Source organism: Herpailurus yagouaroundi, unplaced genomic scaffold (assembly GCF_014898765.1).
Source record: "Herpailurus yagouaroundi ecotype Mexico unplaced genomic scaffold, PumYag 139, whole genome shotgun sequence".
Classification (NCBI taxonomy): Eukaryota; Metazoa; Chordata; class Mammalia; order Carnivora; family Felidae; genus Herpailurus; species Herpailurus yagouaroundi.
Window position 1 is genome coordinate 58560324 of NW_024412394.1, and position 14199 is coordinate 58574522.

General features: G+C 39.2%; 1 pseudogene; it reads left to right on the plus strand.

Moving 5' to 3' along the window:
* Positions 1 to 13607: 13607 nt before the first annotated feature.
* On the plus strand, positions 13608 to 13936 carry LOC121029176 (60S ribosomal protein L37-like; annotated as a pseudogene).
* The last annotated feature ends 263 nt before the right edge of the window (positions 13937 to 14199 follow it).

Below are 14199 nucleotides of genomic sequence, written 5' to 3' on the forward strand. Positions count from 1 at the left end.
TGTGAGTAATTACCCAAACCTCTCTGTCTTTGTACATGCTGTCCCTCTGACAGGATGCAGTTCACACACCCTAGTCTAACTGTTGAGTTCTGACTTATCCTCCATGTCTCAGCTCAAGGTAAATCTTCTGGACATTTCCCTGTCCTCTGTGCCCTCCAGGAAGAGCTGGGTGATGCCACACTCTACCTGTCACATCATGTAATAACATTGTGTTCATTGGAATAATAATAGTATCTTCCTCATATGCCGATTCTGCATTAATATTTATAAAACTGTCAGTAAATAGCCATTAAGAATCAGAGCTATCATTCTTTGGGAGAAGAATGATATGGATGTACCAGAATCCTGTTCAGAAAGCTCTTTCTTAGATTTGTTGCATCTGGAGCAGCATTCTGGAATTTGGGTTTCATCAGATGTCCATGGTCAATATAGTGGAGCACACGCACCACACCAAATTAATTAATTTGAACATTAATTAATGTTCAACTTAAATACTAATGTGTACTTAGTTATATCTATTTTTATATTTCCTATAACAATAATGGAAACACTTCCCCTCAGATTACTTTGTTTTTCTTTTCTTTTTCTTTTTCAAATGTCAGCATATAACTCTGTTTCAATTCTCCTTGGTCTCACTGAGGCTTATTTATTTCACCATCCACACCACTTGGGGGAATGTCAGGAGAGGAAAACAGAAAAGAGAGGGAAGCAGCAGGTTTTGTAGGTAATTACTACTTTTGTGATGCTGTGTGGCTGAGTGGCACATCTATTACTGTTTCCTCTAAACTCCCCCTGGATCCAAGGGGAGTTATTGTTGCAGGGAGCTACTAGGCTGACCACTTCTTAGTCCTTTCTTCTTTGCAAGATGTGAGAGGGCTGAGAATGATACTCAGATATAGATGTTTTCAGTATAATATGAATAAGGGACATCAATTATAATGAAAACAGATGTGCATACTTTTCAGTTTCTCTTTATGAGAAAATATAGGCAATACATCAAGAAGCCAATAGATTATATATTTTGAGTTGTTATTAATAGATAATAAATGTTATTCCTTATTAAAATTCTGTTAACTCTTAGAATTTAAATATTAATCATAGAACTCTGACATATGAAATTTAAGGTATTAAGTTTTGTACTAATGAATGAGGAACTTGTCAGGGAAAATACATTCCAATTTCCTCCCAACTTTTTACTTTTAATGAAGAGAGCACCAATGGTCACTTTACAGATGTTTCATTGTCAAATGCATTTGTTTGGAGAACACGGCTTTTATCTCTGTGATGTCTGTCTACTGAGCACCTACTGCCCTGTTGGACACAATGTGTTTATTGTGTCGATGATTGTAAACATTTTTTCCTAATGTTGATAAGTTTTCAAATGGTAATTTTTATTTTTTACCTCCTGTTCTTAACAGAGTAGATGTCTCTCTTCGTTGTAAGTTGGTGTATTAAAACTTGCCACAGCCTGTTCATGAAACAATTTTATTTATTCCATTGCTTTCAGTTACATAGACAAAAACAATCCAGCCATTTTCCTGAACTATGATGTACTTCTCTCCAAATATCACTTTTAGGCTTAACCAGAAATCTTGTCTTATTAGTTTTATTTAAAGCCATGTTATTTTGGTTCTTGGCCCAAAGATGTACTATATATTGGTAACATTAAATCATAAGCGTTTTCTTCAGTTGAATGACATAAGGGGAACCTGCTTGAAAAACTATTCAAAGGGTTTACAATAAATCTTTTGTGCTTGAATATTAATGCTGAGTAACCTTCAAAATTGGTTTTGATTGTGGTGGTTATTTTAAAATGTACACATATACCAAAACATCAAGTTGTATCCCTTAAATACCTGCAATTTTTATTTGTCAATTATACCTCAATAAGGATGGAAGAAAGTCTAATTAAAAAAAAAAAAAAAGGATTACATATGCCACACTCACAGTATGTATATACATATAGAGGTAGGCTGGCAAAAAAGAAGAGGAGAAAACTTTTCTTTTTGAATTTAAACATATGCTGGGAACGGGCTGAAATTATGCTGAAATGTGGTTGGTATGTGCCAGTCTATATTAGTGGACACTAGAGAGCAGGTTGACTTTCTCAGAGACATGTGATTTTAAGCAGAGCTTCTTAGTGGATAGAATATGGTGATTTTTAGTTCCTTTCCATGTCACAGATTTGGACTTAAGATCATATTGCTTAGAAAAACTTAGAAAGTTTTTGGGAAAACTCCCCAAATCATTTTAAAACCTTTTAACAGGATAATATAGTTACATTATTCCCTCTTAGGTATCGGCTGGCAACTTATTTTATGGGAATAAGTGTATTTGGGAGCAGATTCTTGTTTTCATCAGACTATTGTCTTAACTTTAGGTTTAAAAAATCTTAAATTTTTTTTTAACGTTTGTTTATTTTTGAGAGAGAGAGAGAGACAGAGACAGAGACAGAGTATGAGTGGAGGAGGGACAGAGACGGAGACACAAAATCTGAAGCAGGCTCCAGGCTCTGAACTATCAGCACAGAGCCCGATGCTGGGCTTGAAACCACAAACTGTCAGATCATGACTTGAACTGAAGTTGGACACAACTGAGCCACCCAGGTGCCCCCAGATTAAAAAAAAAATCTTTAAAATGAGCTAACACTATAACAATGCTACATTTTGTTTGAAAAACTGAAAAATTATACAAATATAATTAAAAACTTTATCATAGAAAATCTCAAACATGTACAAAAAATAGACAAAATTATGTAATGAAGCCCCATGTATCCATCTCTTAGCTTCAACAATGATAATTTCATGGCCAATCTTATTCCATTTGTCCAAGTCATTTGGAAAGAAGTGTCTCTTTTCTGCTATCCTTTCTTTCTTCAGTTGTTCAACAGTCACGATTTGATTAAAAAGAGTCATTGGTGAGACAATGTTAGAAAATATTTAGGAATTTTTCTGCCCTTCTTGTTCCCATTTATTTTGAGTGACAGTTCAATTTAATGCTTTGTAAAAATGTGGTTCAGCTGGATGGGTGTGGCTGAATCCATTCCTGAGGCTCTTCTGGTTGTCCTTTGCTTTGGTGATATCCAGTGGCTGATATCCAGCTGGTTTTCCAAGGGGCAGATTTAGGACTTAAGGTGGTGCTAAGACACAGCCTTATGAAAATCTTGGCTGTCCTTTCCCCAGCTGCCTGCTGCACGGAGAGTGAAGACTGGTAACCATGCAGCACATTTGACCCTCAGAAACAAATGTACTGACCTTCGAGGAGGAAGCATCAGAGCATTTTGCATCAAACCTCTTTTCAGACTTTTTGATGAAAATAATGAACGATAGACGGCTTTGCTCTGAAGGAGACACTTCCTTCCTAAGTACAGTCCCTTTGTGTCTTTACTGTCTCTGTTGTGTGTGTACAATTGAAAGAATAGCTCAGGAGACCCTTTGCCCACATCTATTATGCTGTTATTCCATCTGTCTGTGGAAAACCAGAAAAAAACCGTGTTAGGTCTTGCCTTATGGCAAATTCTGATCCACAGTTGCTGTTTTCCCACACTTACTTAAGCTTCTTTGCACAGCTACTGGCACAAAGGCCTGAGGGCTTCCTTCTGAATGGGAGATACTTTTATAGTCCCAGCCCTCTGGCCTTGCCTCTGGCAGATACAAACAAACAAACAAAAGGCTACTTGGAGCGGACTTCCAACAGTAGAAACTGGTTCATGGCCACAAGAGGAGAAGGCATATTAGAACTGCAAGTGTGTGCTTTTACTAGGCTGAAGATTGGCAACATTTTGTAATTTTTTGAGTCATATAGGTATTTTTATGTAATCTTTTGAAATGAATTAGCATGAAAGAGCCTCACTGGAGAAAGTGACTGATTTTTTCATGCAGGCCTGTATCACAATGTAATGTGTTTGCAAATTGAGGAATGGTTCCAATAAATTTGGAGGAAGTATTTAAAAGGTGAATATTAGGCGGCATATTATCATAGTCCTTATAGACGTGAAAAAATACAGGTTGTCTTTGTTAGGGTCAGGCGTAAGACAGGGTAAAGATAGGAGTCAGAGGCTAAAAGATTTTAGCACTCAAAGGCTTTATTTGGGAACTAAGGTCTCGGGCGAGGTTCCGTGACTCAGGGGGAGAGAGAGAGAGAGAGAGAGAGAGAGAGAGAGAGAGAGAGAGGAGTCAGGAAAGTCGCACACGTGTGGTGGGGTGGGGTTTTTAAGCTGCAGCGGTTCGGGTTTAGGTCCGGGTGGGCCTTTTCCTCGTCAGGTCGTACTGTCGCTGGGTGATTGGTTGACCTCCAGTTCGTGCTGGCAGCTGCTAGGGGCTTTTCGTTGGGTTGCTCTGGCAAGATGGCCGTCCCCCTGCTGTGGTTCCAAGGACATCCTAACAGTCTTACAAACAATGTTTTATTTTAAGTTACACTGAATCAGGTTTTGGTTTCCACTGATGTGGTGTTATAACCATCTCACCTCGTGTATCAATGACCAGATTGAGCCTGGAGAATAACTTCATGGACTATTGAAGTTTTAGGAAAAATGGAACACATGTACGGCTCTTGGTTATCCATGACTTCTATTTCTTTTGGCTATCTATCTTCTACCCAAACCTAGATTGGCAGAACAGCTATTTTCAAGCTTGATAAAGAATAGAAGATTGGAATCAATGATTGAATCTAAAACTTTTGGGAAACTGAGTGTAATGCCCGAAGTTCCGAAACCTCCCACAAAAGTCCACCAGAGTCGTGAGTCAAAGCCAAGCGGCAAGGGTCGTTTATTGCAGGTTCGAACCTGGTCCCCTGCGCACTTGTCGCCGGTGATGCAAGAGGCCTCAATCAGGGTTGGTACAGCGTTTTTATAGACAGAGACAAATAGCACAGGGGAGGTTTCAAATTATGAGGGGCCTGATTAGTTGATTTTAAAGTAAGGACATTTGTTGTTCTCTGATTGGGCGTCCTTTGTCTGTCCTTTGGCGGGAAGGCTTTGTCCGTTACTTGTGGCGGGAGGAAAAAGGGGGAAGGGGGAAGAGGGTAGGGTAGGTGGGGAATGTGCTTAAGCAAGCAGGTTTACGGAAGCGAGAAATGCCGGTTAGTTTATGTACAATTACTCATTCCATTACCTATCAGACTACATTTAGGAAGGTTTACAACCCATTCTACTACACAGCGGGTTACATTCAGGAAAGGCTTCACAATGCTCGTAGCAAACAGCAAGCAAAACAGACTTCTCAGCAATTGTATTTCTTATCAAAGATCCATAATAAGCAGAAAAGAGAACCTAGCTTTAAACTAAGGCAGGGCTGTCATTTGGATTGTTCCTTTCATGAGTTTACAAATTTTATCTGGTTTTAGAATAAATAGGAAACTATATGATGCAAGAATGTCCCCTACCCCAATAGATAATAGTTTTAAAGAAACCCCATATTAGGGAAAATGAGAAAACTGGGAATTTAGTTATGAAAACAGAATTAACTGCATTTTACCAACATTTTGAATGGAGGAAATAAATAAATGTTATTGAGAATTTCCAGACTTTGAATTGAAATAGAATAGAATGGAATACAATAGAACAATTAGGTAAATCTCTGCATTCACACCTATATCCTTTCAGCTCAAGTAGCTTCTCTCAAAGTCAGAGGCATTTCCATAGGAAGGTGGGATTTCCCATCTGAAAGATTTTGAAAGCAAAGGAGAGGAGGCTTTCCCCTAGCCTCTTCACTGTGCCTGGCCTAGAGACAACCAGTTTTGGATTTAACTCCATACCAGTCCAGTAGCTGTCACCTGTGTGTAGGGTCACTTGCCCTACAGTATGGAGCAATTTATGTGCAGTCACCAGTGGCTGCTTTTCTTACAAGGGGTGTCTTTGTGAGGCAGCACTTGGAAAATCACACAGTCCACTGCAGTTCATCTCCCAGTTTTACCTCCGGGTCCTGGTGGCCAGCTTTCCAAACTTGCACTACAATTTGGCTGTGATTTTTTTCAGCGCTGCTGTTTTTCCTTCCTTCGTCTTTTCTTCCCAATGGAATTATATGCCCATAATTTTCAATTTTCCATAGGGCACTTTTGACCCATAATTTCAATTTAATTCCATTTAGAATACAACTGGATGACTATTTAAAATTCTGGTACAGTCTTGCTTTCCTCTGATATTTCAATCTAGTCAAAAGATGGATGATGAGATAATAGATATTTGTCAAGATTTCCTTGGGGTTTTTTGACACGTTAGTGTGTTCAACTTGCATTTCTTAATTTTCCATTCCTCCTGCACAAGGATGCAGGTCGCTGGACTACAGCTGATTCATCTTGGCAACTGACACTTCTTTGTGGGGTTTCTGGGAAGCTGGGAGCAGACCTTGCCCAGGGTTATCATGTACTGTATGGGGACAGAGAGCTGTGAAGCTAGCTTGTAGTTTTAGGAACTAATATCTACTTCTTCTATCATGGACCAGTAGCTACTGACCAACTGGTTCAGGAATATCCAGTCAGCATTCAAGAGATTTATCATAGGCATCCCAAAGTACGTGTCATGAAAAAGGGTTTTCAAATATGCTGGCAAAATGCTGCATAAGGCATTATTGTCTTCGAGATTTATAATGCATATTAACTTAAGACTCCAAGAAGTCCTGCACTAAAGAAGCCTGTTTGTCTATATTTAATTCAGTGTTTCTGAAATTTATTTACAAGTTACCTTATTTATTAACATCTGCTGGAATTTCTAATTGAAGGAATAATTTTTTTGGGAATTTTGGGTTAGGCCATTTCTTTTTAATACATTTTTTATTTTATTTTATTTTATTTTATTTTATTTTATTTTATTTTATTTTATTTTATTTTATTTTATTTTATTTTATTTTATTTTTAAATGTTTTTATTTATTTTTGAAGGAGAGAGAGAGAGCATGAATGGAGGAGGAGCAGAGAGAGAGGGAGACATAGAATCTGAAACAGGCTCCAGACTCTAAGCTGTCAGCACAGAGCCCAACATGGGGCTCGAACTCATGAACTGTGAGATCATGACCTGAGCTGAAGTTGGATGCTTAACCTACTGAGCCACCCAGGTGCCCCAATACATTTATTTTTTATATTACAATTTTTTTAATGTATTTTTGAGAGAGAGACAGAGCGTGAATGGGGGAGGGGCAGAGAAAGAGGGGGACACAGAATTTGAATTGTCAGCACAGAGCCTGATGCAGGGTCAGAACCCATAAACTGTGAGATCTTGTCCTGAGCCAAAGTCAGACGCTCAACAGACAGCCACCCAGGCACCCCTATTTTTTTTATTTTTAACTTAAAAAATTATTTATTTATTTATTTATTTATTTATTTATTTATTTGTTTGTTTGTTTGTTTGTTTTTAGAGAGCGAGCAGGGGAGAGAGACAATGGGGGAGAGATATAGAATCTTTTAATGCAGATTTTAATGCAGAAGGAAGAATGTGACTATAGCAGTGAGTAAAGGTGGACAAACTGAAAATGGGATACTATTTACCTCTCTTGGTAGACCGACCAGATCTTCCAAATGAAAAGTCACCCAGTTAGTAACAAAAAGTGATAAAACCAGGAAAATGTGCCTTAAAATTCAGATGTCACAGGGTTTTATTGTAGTCCATCCAGCCCAGGGGTCTTCCTTGGTAAGAACATGTTCTTTTTGACAAGTTAGTTATGTAATCTGAGTGACCATTTTTTCCGATACTAGCCTCTTATTATTCATGAATTTTTCTGAATTGGTTACATTTCAGTCTGTTTAATTTCTTAATGTTCTGGACTGAACTCATATCTTCAATGGACAAAAGGATCAGGGCCGGCATGCTTGACTGGCTCAGTTGGTGGAGCATGAAACTCTTGATCTCAGGGTTGTGAGTTCAAACCCCATGCTGGGTGTGGAGCCTACTTAAAAGTAATTAATTAATTAGTTAATTAATTAAAAAAAGAGTCAGGGCCATTGTCCTCTGTCCCTCTTCCTTGCTCCCTTCAGAATCTCATTGCCCATACGGGGCCTTCAGAACCTCTTTGGCCTTACCCTGATTTACCACAACTTCACTGTTTGTTACTCATGCCCAGCCGCTTCTCCAGGTGAGCGTATTGTCCATGGATGTGCCCCTGCCTTACTATCTTTGCCTTTCCTGAGCAAGGGATATTGGTCTGATTGGTTCATTACACTTTTATCAAGAGCTTACCGTTTGTCCAGCGTTGTGTTAGGAACTGAGGACATTAGAAGAATAAGACATTGTGTCCCTGCACTTTCAGAGTTAATAATCTAGGGGACTACAGGCAAATAAATGGATCATTTCAATGTAACGTGGTATGCGATGATAAAGGTAGCACAGTGTTCTATGAGAGGTATAAGGAGGGTTGCCATATCCAGCATAGCGCAGTCAAGGAAGGCTTCTTGGAGGAAGTGACTTGTGACTTGAAGGACAAGAGTAAAGTAACAAATGAAGAGGGGCATGGTATTAAGGGTAGGTTTCCTAGGCAGAGGAAAGATTATGGATGAAGGCATGGAGGTATGAATTACAAGGACTTTGGTATTGCCAAATGTGAACTTTGAGGCCAAAAAAGGTCAGAGATGCATCTCTGTATTCAGTCTATGTATTCATACATAGACTCAACTCAGGCTGGATAACTTCCTAAAGGATGGCAAGAACAATTTATCTTTGTGAAGACCCAAAGGAAGCAAGGAGAAAAACATTTAAAAAGATCACAATACAGAAGGCTGAAGTGGCATGGGTGAGATTCTTTATTGCCTTGGGATTTTCCTGGTTTTAATTGCTTTCTCTCTCTCTCTCTCTCTCTCTCTCTGTGTGTGTGTGTGTGTGTGTGTGTGTGTGTGTGTGTGCATCTGTCCCTCTCTGTCTCTGTCTCTCTCTATATATAGTTGAAGAAGGTATAGTTTTTAATTTTTTTTTCAACGTTTATTTATTTTGGGGACAGAGAGAGACAGAGCATGAACGGGGGAGGGGCAGAGAGAGAGGGAGACACAGGCTCCAGGCTCTGAGCCATCAGCCCAGAGCCTGACGCGGGGCTTGAACTCCCGGACTGCGAGATCGTGACCTGGCTGAAGTCGGACGCTTAACTGACTGTGCCACCCAGGCGCCGAAGAAGGTATAGTTTTTGGTGATGATTTGTTCTACTAGATTCTAAGCTAGGCAACACTGAGAATCATTACCTTATAGCCAAATGCTGGACACAGGTGTCCTGATAATAAGCAATGAGGATTGAGGTTAATATGTCACTTATAGAGTGTAACTATTTATTCAGCAAATATCCTTTTTCATGGGCAGGCATCATCTTTGGGGCTGGGCATGTGTTGATAAACAAAACAAGAGGTGATTCTTGTCCCCTTCCTCAGAGTTTCTTATCCAGTTAGGAAGAAAAGAAATTGAAAAAGTAATTATAATTGTGTTATACACAATGGGGTTTTCTAACTAGTATATGAGTAAGAGTACGCTTAGCAATCTTATTTCCAAGTATAAGTGGGGTCTGAGCACTCATACACACAGAAGATGTCTGCAAGGAGTGTTATCCTTATCACTGGAGTAAAAGCTAATAACTCCGTGGTCATGCTCATTAGTTTTGGGATTTCCTAGTAAAATTTGGCATTAAAAGACTATCGCTGAGCAAAATCAATCTTAGAAATGATCATGTTATGGGTTAAAGCAAATTGCTAATGTGAAAACCAAGCATAACTCTTTTTACCAAAAGCCCAGGAATATTTTAACCAAGGGCTCCATCTGTCAGTAGGGGAACTGTGGTGTGGTGTGTAGGTGGTTAGGTAATGTCGCCAGAAGCTCACTGACTGCAGGTTGTGACAAATGGCTGACCCCTAGGGCCACCAACCCTGGCTGCCTGGTGCTCTGCTTGGCCCCTGCCGAGTGGCTCCTATTCTCTCACTTCTGACCAGACCACTCCTCTAGCCCGAGGCAGGTATTTTCATTATGATGCATAATAACATCGAATGGACTTTGTAATTGAATGAGCATCATACACTGGAGACTTGTGATGGGCTCAGCTCATCAGGATTTGAAGAGGGCTGTGTTGAGGGAGAGTGGGTGGTGGGGGGCTGGGTCTGAAATGGCAGCCAAGGGACACTTGCTGGCTTGTGCACTCTGCTTCTGCAGCCATTTGCTAAAGCAAATCGGAAACAAAGGGTCTTATCAGTTTACGATGGCATAATTATAAATAAGAATTTGTGTTTGTAGTAGTAATGATGAGTGAAAACAGGAAAAAATATCCTAGTTGGATATATCAGCTTTCTGTGTACACAATTTATAACAATAAACTGTCTTTGGATCTCAGGATTCTTCCTCATGATATGTCATGGACACCAAGATTTATCAGGAATGTAGTCAGTCTCTGCCTGGGGAGGGAGTACATGGTGTGAAGAGGAAAGAGTGAACCTACACGTCCTTGGCCTCTTCCCCTAAGTTAATTATTGCTCACATTTTCTGCTGGTCAAATACTTACCTTATTCACCGATGGCTGATGAGACAATTTCTAGTGAGGTGGTTACAGGTAATATTGTGAACAATGAATATGGTTTAATGAGTTGTATAGTTGAGGGAGAGGGGAGAGAGAGAGAGAGTGGTTGAGTGTATGTGTACATATTGGGTGAGGTGAAGGAATTAGTCATTGTTTGGATAAATGTAGTTATATTCTCTAATGGACAGAGGGCTATGGCATGAATCATCCCAAATGGAGGAAGAAACTTTATTGAAAAAAATTTTTTTGTAGTTCCATCAATACGTAATGTCAGGACAAACAGCCTTATATTCAGTATAGGAGGACACTGTGTATTTGACAACACAACACATCTATCAGTGGTGTAAGTGTCTAAGTCATTAAAAAAATACAAGGTAACTGTTTAGTGTTGCCTGTTCAAGAAGAGGAGGAAGAAACTTTAAAAATTATATCTGATATGTGATGTGGGTTGTAACGTGCATTTCAAATGTGCATATCTGGATTGCCAGGAATTAACAACATTGTACTTGATTCATTCAGTGTTCTCTATACACATTTGTTAAATTACTTGAGTGCCAGCAGAAAATTCATTTTCTGCCTACAGTCTAGCATAGGGACCAAAATGCGTGTGCAATAATGAGGAAATAATTACATGGGAGATGGTATGAGTCAGGGTACGAAGATAGTTGGAGCAGGGATGAGGAACTTCCATGAAGAAGTGGAGGGTTGCTGGGGGAGTAATGCTTGCAGGAAATACCAGGTGTGGACTTCAGAATGATTGGCGGAAGGCTTTGAAGTTAGAAAGATCTTCAGGAAATAAGGCTCTTGGGTAATATAGAGTTTGAGGCACGGAGGAGCTGAACTCCATCAACAAGATGGGGACCAAGTTGAGCAGGTAGTAGCTTGTCCTTCCAACACTGATCCAGAGCTGCGATGGTGTGATCTGAACTGAAGTATGACTACAAAGTGAGACATCTTTCAGATGAAGGATTTAAAAAACATGACGAAGAAGATGTGAGGAGGGTGGGAAAAATGTGAGTCAAAAATAACCCCCAGTTATAAATCAAGGGATCACAATTAGAATGGTTCAAAGACATCCACAGAATAATAAAGCCCTGCATTTATGACTTGTGTTAGAAATTGCTAAGGGGGTTTCTCTGCAATTAATGAGAGGTTCAGATTATCATAAGAGAATGGAAGAAGCATGACTTGTGACATGTTTTTAAGCCTGATTCTCCTTTCTACTTTGGATCTGTAACGGATGCCAGAAGAACTCTCCTTTTACTTAAAGGATTACTGCTTATACTGGTACTTTTTTTTTTTAATCACTGAAAATTTTTTTCTCAAGAGACACTGAATTGTAGAAACAAACTTCTGAGATTTCTCAGAGTGGTGTTCGGAAATGACAAGTGAACAAGTTCAATATTTAACCAAATGATATGTATTTAGTATTCATATGGGTGGTTGTCCTTTGGGAGTCCCTGGTTGTGCTTCCCAGCCTGTGGAACTACTGAGATTAATGCTAGCTATTCAAAAACAAACTGTGCAAAGGATCTACAAGAACCTGTTTAGGATCAATCCTTAAGGTATGGGTCAGTCTTGGTCTCCAGCTTGTATCACGAGAGATTTGAGCTTTCTCTTCTGGTTTATATGATTGTCATATTATTAATTTATTGTTGAGTATCTGGGAATTAATTCCATCATGCATGAATTCCATTAATTTTGTAACACTCTATAAAACACATCATGCTTTCATTGTCATTTGTCTGGGGTTGCAGACAGAATGCACGGCATGGCCATACAAATGGTTACAACACTCACTGCGTGCATTTCAGTCTGGGTATTCCAGAACAGACAGAGAGCAGGTGGTGATTTTCTTATACAAAATTTAATAGTCAACTTTTGTACCTATTCTTACTGAAATGTCCACAATCATGGAACCCTTCTGATTCTCATTGCAATGTAAATTCATATATTGTAATATTTGTTTTCAAAATTTTATATGCTGGCTCACCATATGAACATGTTCTCATTGCCTCCTCAGGCCTTTGAGCAATTTGCAGTCTTTTGTTAGCAAATAAAGGCCCTCCGAGCCTCCTATTTTGAGCCCCAAGTTTACCAGCTGCTATCCACTACTGGGCCTCATTAGAGGCCTGCCGTTCTGCTGAGAACCACACCACATGCTCTACCCTCTCTTGTCTACATATTAGCCTGTTGCTGCTCCTTAAATTACCTGGTACAAAAGCTTGCTCTGTTTCTCTGCAGAGAGCTACCACTCCTATCCAGTTTGAAGAGGGTCTATGTCATGATCTCTCAAACTAATTAAGGTTTGTGAGCAGGCCACAGGTTGCTATAGAGGAACTTTCCTGAAGGCTGATATCTATGAGGATTTTTGAGGGGGGGGGGGTTGGCCAAAAGATTACTGCAGCTGTAGCTTATACTCAGAAGCCTGTTTTAAAAAAACAAAAATGATTCTTGTTTTAATCTAGGTGACATAATTCATTTTATATTTCAGAAGTTATTTCCTAAGGGAGCTAGAACATAATATTAATTAAAAACACTTGAAATGAGAGATTTAAATTATTTTCAGGGCATGGGGCTAGTAAATACACTGGAAAAGTATTTCCACGAAGATTTTTTGGAAATCATAGGTTGTCTCCAGTATTTATGTTAATTGGACAGTATTTATATTTAAAATTTTTTTTCTAATGTTTATTTTTGAGAGAGAGGTGGGGAGGGCTGGGAGAGAGGGAGACACAGAAACTGAAGCAGGCTCCAGGCTGTGAACAGTCAGCAAAGAGCCCGACTTGGGGCTCAAACTCACGAGCCATGAGATCACGACCTGAGCCGAAGTCAGATGCTTAATCAACTGATCCACCCAGATGCCCCAATAGTATTTATATTTTTAAATGAAAACGTTACATCTTTCTAACTTTTAAGAGGATTTGTTTGCAATTTAGTGGTTTTAGAAATGGATTAGATAGTGTCACTTTCCTTATGCTAAACAACCAGAGTAAGATGTCAAGAACTTTTAGGATTTCTGGGAAAATGATTTTGAAATTTTGGCTCCAAATTCAGAAAGAATAGTAAAATTACAAGTGTCCCACATTTCCAACAAAATGAATTGACGAGCTCTTTGGTCTCCAATGCAGAAAACAAGATGACGAAGGGGTTGTCATTTGGAAAGTGTTGCAGTAAGATGCACACGTTGTGCTGCCACTGTGGCCCTAAGGCCTGCTACCTTCAGGAGTCGACCTGTGGTAAATGTGGTGATCCTGCCAAATGAAAGAAAAAGTATAGCTGAAGTGCCAAGGCTAAATAATGAAATACCCCTGGGACCGGTCCAACAAGGCACCCAAGAATTTTGTACCTCAAATTCAGGCAAGGATTCTGTGAAGGAACAACACCTAAACCCAAGAGGGCAGTGGTTGCACTATCTAGTTCATCTTAAGGATTTCGATGATTAGTCACACAATACATGTTCTGGTTAAAAAAAAAAAAAAAAAAAAAAGAATTGATGAAAATCTGTGTCAGTGCAAAAGATAAATTACTGAGTGATTCTTCATTTAAAAAAAAGTACATTTTACCAAAAGGACGACTTTAAGTGGTAAACCCCTCTCATACATTCAAAAATAATTCAATTAAATAGAAATTCTGCTTGCACATTGATTGTTTTCAGTGGGAAGGTCTGAATTAGGTAAGGAGACGTGGCTTACCAACCTCCTATACCTGTTGATGTGTCTTTCACAGAA